Source organism: Tupaia chinensis, unplaced genomic scaffold (assembly GCF_000334495.1).
Source record: "Tupaia chinensis unplaced genomic scaffold, TupChi_1.0 Scaffold000392_1, whole genome shotgun sequence".
Lineage (NCBI taxonomy): Eukaryota > Metazoa > Chordata > Mammalia > Scandentia > Tupaiidae > Tupaia > Tupaia belangeri.
In genome coordinates this window covers 4,435,579-4,442,651 of record NW_006159894.1, presented here as the reverse complement: position 1 = coordinate 4,442,651, position 7,073 = coordinate 4,435,579, and the positions used below count along the sequence as shown (strand labels likewise).

The 7,073-nt window shown below is 41.7% G+C and overlaps 1 protein-coding gene across 7 annotated transcripts in view; it reads left to right on the top strand.

The window, feature by feature from the left end:
- ACSL5 (acyl-CoA synthetase long chain family member 5) overlaps positions 1 to 7,073 on the top strand; it is a 61,557-nt gene that overhangs the window by 17,242 nt on the left and 37,242 nt on the right. The window contains exons 1-2 of one of the 7 annotated variants that reach the window (XM_006153934.3): positions 6,569 to 6,654; positions 6,851 to 6,948. The exons of 5 other annotated variants lie outside the window; for them this stretch is intronic. The gene's annotated coding sequence lies outside the window, so the exon portion shown is untranslated. Of the gene's footprint in view, positions 1 to 6,568; positions 6,655 to 6,850; positions 6,949 to 7,073 lie in introns of those variants that run through there. One more of the 7 variants, XM_027773991.1, reaches the window with a different exon arrangement.

Here is a 7,073-nt window from a genome sequence, read left to right as displayed (position 1 = left end):
AGAGAGACAGAGAGACAGAAAGCGAGAAATCACCCCCCAGGGGGATGGTCACGCCACAATCCCTTCTCCTTCATTCTCCTCTCAGGTTCTTGGGCGTGCATGCACACGTGCCTAGCATGAGTTTAAGCCACTGGATCTGGGATGCGAACCATGGTCAACTACATGGCAGTGCAGCAATGTAGCCATCTCACCATCTGCTGGTCACCCCTTAGGTTTAATATTTTTTAATACTTAGTAATTCTTTTTTTTAAGAATTATTTTAACTTTATTTATTTATTTATTTATTTATTTATTTTTAATTTGACCACCGACGGACAGAGTGAGAGAGAGAAAGTGAGAAAGCAAGCCACCAGGTCCAGGATCTGAACCAAAGTAGGCCATGTGGGAGTCCTTAGCCACCATGCCACCTGCTGGCCCTTGGTTTACTTTTTAATTAGGAAATTTGATCTCAAATTTTCTATCTCAGATGTAACTGGATGTTGACCTTCTCCACCTTTGAATCATTTTAATACTTAAAGTAGCCATGATGAACTCTCCTTGGGAGCAATGTTTTTACACAAAAAACTTTTATCTTACTGATTGAGTTTTGTGTAATAGGCTTATTGTCTCAAAACATGTTATCTTTAAATTCTCTAGTTAAAACAAACGAACAAACAAACTCTCCATGATATAGCAGGACCAGCAGTTAGCGTAATGGCTATGTCGCTGGACTCCCACATAGTCGACCGCAGTTCGCATCCCGAACCCGGTGGCTTAAAACTCACGCCTGGCGCATGTGCGTGCATGCCCAAGATCCAGAGAGGAGAATGGAGGAGAAGGGATTGCGGCGTGGCCATCCCACTTGGGCGGGTGATTTCTCACTTTTTGTCTCTCTGTCTGTCTCTGTCTGTCTGGCGAACGCATGCACCCTATAGCAAAAACCTCTCCAAAAAAACAAACAAACCAAAAAAAGATATAGAAAGGTAAACTGGTATAAGGAAAGATGAAAAAGTCCTTAGCCCCAAGGACCTGAGGAAACTGGGTGAAGGATCTTGCAATAGAACACATAACTGGTTCATGACCATTGCATATTAAGGAAAAGGTTATCAGATCCTTCCAGATATGTTTGTGATCCTCTTGAATTGTAATGTTCTATTGACCTTTTATTACCTTGGTGTTGGTCTAGAAATACTGACTATGGGGACTAGCAGATGGTGTAATGCATAGTCGACCACAGTTCAAGTCCTGGACCCAGTGGCTTGAAACTCATGTTGGGGGCTTGTGCATGTGTACCCAAAGTCCCAAGAGGAGAACAGAGGAGAAGGGATTGCAGCATGGCCACTCTCCCCCTGGTGGGGACAGGGGTGATTTATCATTTTCTATCTCTCTGTCTCTCTGGCGAGCGCACATGCCCTATAGCAAAAATCTCTCTTAAAAAAAAATACTTTGGGGAACCAGCAGTTAGCGTAATGGCTATGTCGCTGGACTCCCATGTAGTCGACCGCGGTTCGTGTCCCGGACCCGGTGGCTTAAAACTCACGCCGGGCGCGTGTGCGTGCGTGCCCAAGATCCCGAGAGGAGAATGGAGAAGGGATTGCGGCATGACCATCCCCCCTGGGGGGTGATTTCTCGCTTTCTGTCTCTATGTCTCTCTCTGTCTGTCTGGCGAGCGCACGCGCCCTACGGTGAAAATCTCTCCAAAAAAAAAAAAATATATATATATATACACTATATATACACTTTGTGGCTAAGGACTAAGACAGTGGCCTTCTAAACTGAGGGTGGGAGGAATTTAGAGAAAATAATAGTGGGCTGGGTTAAAAACAGAAAACTGAGCCTGAAAAGTAAAACTTTCATTTACAGACTCCTAAATAATACACAAGCCCTTTGGGAGTCATTATGTGTTGTAAAGACTTCTGACTTAGTCTCTAGGAGCAGATCTGTAATTCAGAGTATGGAAGAATGTGTTACCTAATTGGTGTGAGAACTTGGGGATTCTGGTCTCCCTTTTAATGAGCTTTTACCAACACAGGATGAGCCCAGACATGCAAGAGAACAGAGAACTCAATTAAATCCAAATAAATATATACCACTTTCTAGAAGCCAGATTTTAAAAAAAATAATGAAGCTTATAATTGCTATTTATATCTCACTATTGCACAGAAAATAATTAGTTCTTCAGGCCTAAACGCACAGATAATTTGTCTTTAGAACTCCCAAAACCTAGGGTAACAGAATGATTTATTTCTTGACTAGACTTTCTGCCTTAACTAATGTAGATTATTTCATTTCAATTCCTCCAAGCCTCTTCTAAGAGTAGAATGATCATGTGTTGACCTCGATGTCTATTAAAAATACACACTTTTCACCATCTACCATCCCTAATCCAATACCTTACCAAAACATTGATTGGGAAGTAACCATCTCAAAATTGGCCGGAGTAACTTTTGATGATCTATAATTTGGAAGCTTGGAGGTGGGGCAATTCTACTGTGGGAAAATGGGTTAACTGAGAGTATTTAGAACAGACAATTCTGAACTAGAAAAATGTGCATTTATTCAAAAACCATTTGCTGAAAGTTCAGTATGTGTGAGATTTGGTTCAGCAAACCTGTGTGAAAAGTGCAAAAATAACTTAAGCAGAAGTTCCTGTTCCCAGAACATCAGTTAAGTAAGGACAAAGGATGACAAGGGGCAAGGACTCTTCAGATAGGGAACCACGAAACCAAGAGTGGGGCAGCCGTAAACTGTGACGTTCTGTGAGGCGAACTCACGTGGGAGGGTTTAGGTTTATGTCTGGACATCTCCCTGAGTTTGCTGGTGGAGGAGTGCCCATGGTCCAGGGATGTCTGGAGCTGATGGGTTGATCACAGCATCAGGACCCATCAGGACCCTGTTGGGTATGCTGTCCGTCTGTCCATCTCACTCCTAGAGGAAACAGATAAATTGAGTTGAGGGAGCAAAAAGTGAACCCTGTCTTGAAGAAGAGAAAGGAAGTTCCATAATAGTGATTAGGAGTAACATCAAAAAAGGTGAGCAGAGAGAGTAAGACTCAGAAAGTGATATTTCAAGGGAGACCCAATCTATAAGCAATAAACAACCACTTCAGCTTGGGGAACAGTATTCCAGGCAAAGGGAAGAGCCAATGCCGAGACTTTCAAGTAGGAATGGACTTAAAAATGAGACTTTGAGCAGAATATATACAGGAAAAATATAATCTCTTAAAAGAAAGGGACTATTAAAAGAAAATTATTTTTAGCTTGAGGGATTCATAGCAATAAATAGAGTAAACCAAAATTTTGAGTGTTAGGGTAGGAGAGGCCATGTAGGGACTTTACTCAAAGAAAGTGAGACTTCGTGAAGAAATGTTGCCCCAATTCACAACAGAACAAAATCAAATGCTGAATATGGGGTGGTCATAACCTAGATACTAAGACAGATCCAGGAAGCTTGCAAAGAAGTGTGAAGACAGAAGGCATCTTTCCATTAGCTTGGGGAAAAAAAATAAATAAATAAAACCATAGTAGGAGTCAGGAGATGAGAGACTGACTACGCCATCCAGACCACAAAGGAAGAGAGGGCTATGGAGTTCATCAATCAAGTTAAAGGGCAAGATGGACGGGCATCCTGGAATAGAGGCATGTCACTATCCCTACATCCCCACATCAAAAGGCTGAGAAAGTTTTCCACTTGGGGCCATCCACATGTATTGTGGCTTATTTAGCCATCTGTAGCTGACCTAAAACAGGAACTCCCAGATACAACATAACAGGGTTCTCTTTCCTCTTTTTTTTTTTTTTTTTTTTACCACTATTGTATGTCTGCCTACCCCATTTTTTCCCAATTAGGAGGGACACCAAAAAAGAAAAGGAAATACCACCAACTGCTTGTAAAGTGTTCTGTGGAGTGATTAAACCAGAATTGTAATTTGAGACACACAGGACATATCACAAGAGGGGTGGTGACTTTTCCCCTCACTTATTTGAGCCTATCTGAAAGTGTTAAAGGATTCTAAAGAATGGGACTAGCAGTTGGGGTAATGGCTATGTCACTGGACTCCCATGTAGCCAAACGTGGTTCAAGTCCTGGACCTGGTGGCTTAAACTCTCTCCGGGAACATGTGTGGTTCAAGTCAAGATCCCAAGAGGAGAATGGAGGAGAAGGGATTGTGGCCTAGCCATCCCCTTTGGGGGGTGATTTCTCACTTTCTGTCTCTCTGTCTCTTTCTGTCTTTCTGGCAAGCACATGTACTCTATAGCAAAAAACTCTCAAAAAAAGAAAAAGAAAAAAAAAAAAAAAGGATTCTAAAGGCTAGAAAGATAACCAGAGTTTTCCAATCCAGTTCTGGTGAAACCCAAGATTCTCCCCATCTCTCAGACCCTTAGTTTTTCCCATTTAAATAGAGAGGGTTATATGATATAGTTCCAAATCCTCTGTAGCACTAATATTGTAAGGTTAAAAATGTATGTGCATGTGTTTGCACATGTGCCTTTTGTAAAAAATTATTTATTTAATCTTATTCACGCATTCATTTATTTTAATTTGACCAGAGAGAGACACACAGAAAGAGAGAGAGGGAGAGAAAGTGAGAAAGCAAGCTACCAGGCCCAGGACTCAAACTGTGGTCAGCCATGTGGGTTTGTTCAGCGCCTTAACCACCATGCCACCTGCTGGTCCCTACATGTGTCATATTTTTAAAAGGGACTATCAAAATAGTGAAAAGACAATCTATGAATGGGAGAAAATATTGCAAATAATATAGCTGATAAGCATCTAGTATCCAGAATGTATTAAAAAAAACTCTTCCAAATCAACCACAATAAGACAAACAATCCAACCCACGTACACATTTCTTCAAAGAAGTACAAATAGTCAATAAGCTCATAAAAAGACTCAACATCAATAATCATTAGGGAAACACAAATCAAACCAGAGGGAGAGACCATTTCACACCCACTAGGATGGCTATTTTAAAAACAACAGGCCCAGGCTTGTGTACTGCAAAGACACAGTGGGACCATACAGGAGGCTGAGATTTAAGTCCCAGTCCAGCATAAAGGCCAGGGGCAGTGGAATGCGCTTGCAATCACAGTGACTAGAAAGGCTGAGGCAGGAGGATCACAAATTGGAGACTGGCCTGGGAAGCACAGCAAGAGGAGCGTGCTGGCTTATGCCTGGAGTCCAGATGGAGAGGCTGGGGCAGAAGGACTGTGAAACACTAAGACCCCCATCTTATAACAAAACACACGAACCAACAAAAACAGTAGGAAATAACAGGGTTAGAGAAGATGTGGAGAAACTGGAACCCTCTCACATGGCTAGCTGGGATATAAAATGGTACGGGGTACTGTAGAAAACAGTTTGGTGGTTTCTCACAAAGCTAAACATAAAATGACTATATAACTCAGCCATTCTCTCCCTAACTGTATACCCTGAAGAGCTGGGGGGGAAAAAAAGCAAACAAAGCTCATATACAAATGATTATAATAGTGCTATTTACAATAGCCTGAAGTAGAAACAACCCAAATAGCCATCAACATGAATGGGGCAGACAAAAGTTGGTATACGTATTCCACTGGATATTATCCAGCCATAACAAAGAATGATGTATGAATACATACTACCACATGGATGAGCCTTAAAAACATTGCACTAAGTAAAAGAGAGAACACACACACACAGACACATCACGTAATAGATTATTTCTTTTACATGAAATATTTTAAATAAATCATTTCATACAGCTGATTAGTGCTTGCTCTGGGAGAAGAAGAAATGAGAAAAGAGTGTTTAAGGAGTACAGGCCTCCTTTTCTAGGTGATGAAAACTTTTAAGAACTCACTAGAGATGACAATTGCACAACATTATGCATATACTGAATCCTGCTAAATTGTATATTTTAAAATGGTTAATTCCATGTTACATAAATCTTATTCTGATTTTTTTTTTTTTTTAATGTGGAGGCAGCAGGGAGGAACCATATGAAATTCTGTGTATGTCCTATTTAAGTTGGCTGCTTGGTCAGTTATACAAACTAAATGATAATTTAGTTGGAAAATAAATACACCCTTCGGTGTCTTCTGGAAATTAAATGCCTGCCAGGGCAAGCAAGTTTCTTTCATTCCCATAAAACTGTGGTCTTGACATTGGTAAATTATCTTCTTTGTTCATAATAAAACAGTCTCCTGCCATATACAGACAATGTAACTGAAGTCCGCCTAAAATAAATGGTCAAGAGACTGTGGTCCAAATTAAATTAGGAAATGTGTTCTTACTCATCCCATACTAGACTCCTAAAACTTATTAGTTAAAATTGAGGTTTCACAAAAATCCAGTCCCTAGGTTGTCTAGGAGATGGGAGTTGGGGGCAATTTGACAGTCTGGTGACCCTGAGCCCACCTGACTATGTGGTAACAATCAGCTAGGACTGGCAGCAGGTCCCCCCTTGAGGCTGGTCATGGATTTTCTGTCCCTTTTCTCCCACTGTGTTCCCTGCCCTCCCCCTCCCCACTCCACCCCACACCATCACAACTCAACAGAAATTTCACCTTTAGACTCTATTTTGAGGACATTGTTTGCACAGTCTCCTATTAAAATGTAAATTTGCTATCTGGAAGAAGAGGGTAAAAGTCCTCAATGCAACATTTTGTCCCATACTTGGGAAGAAAGGGACAGGTAAGAGTCTCTTAATTTGTGAGTAGGATTAAGGCAGAGCAAAAAAGCCCAGATAAGATACTAGCAGACCAACTGCCTAGTCCCATGGTGCCTGAGGGAGGAGTTGGTGGGGGATAGGATGGGTGAGCACAAAGCTGGCTTCTTTCCCCATTGGCACTGCAACCCTCTGTCAATTTCACAATTTTCCCTGAGGCAGTCCTCTCTCTGCCGGGTCGGAGTGGCTGGCCTGGGAACTACAGAGTCCTGTATGGCTGGCTTTGCCTCCTGAAGTGCCACTTCACTACATATGTCCAGGTAAGGCTGAATTCCCAAAACCCCAGCTCGCAGAATCCTGCCAGGTGATCACAATAGCGCCCTTGTTGTTACATAACCTAGCACCTTTGGGGCCTTGCTTTTGTTTTTGTTTTCTCTTCTTTTTC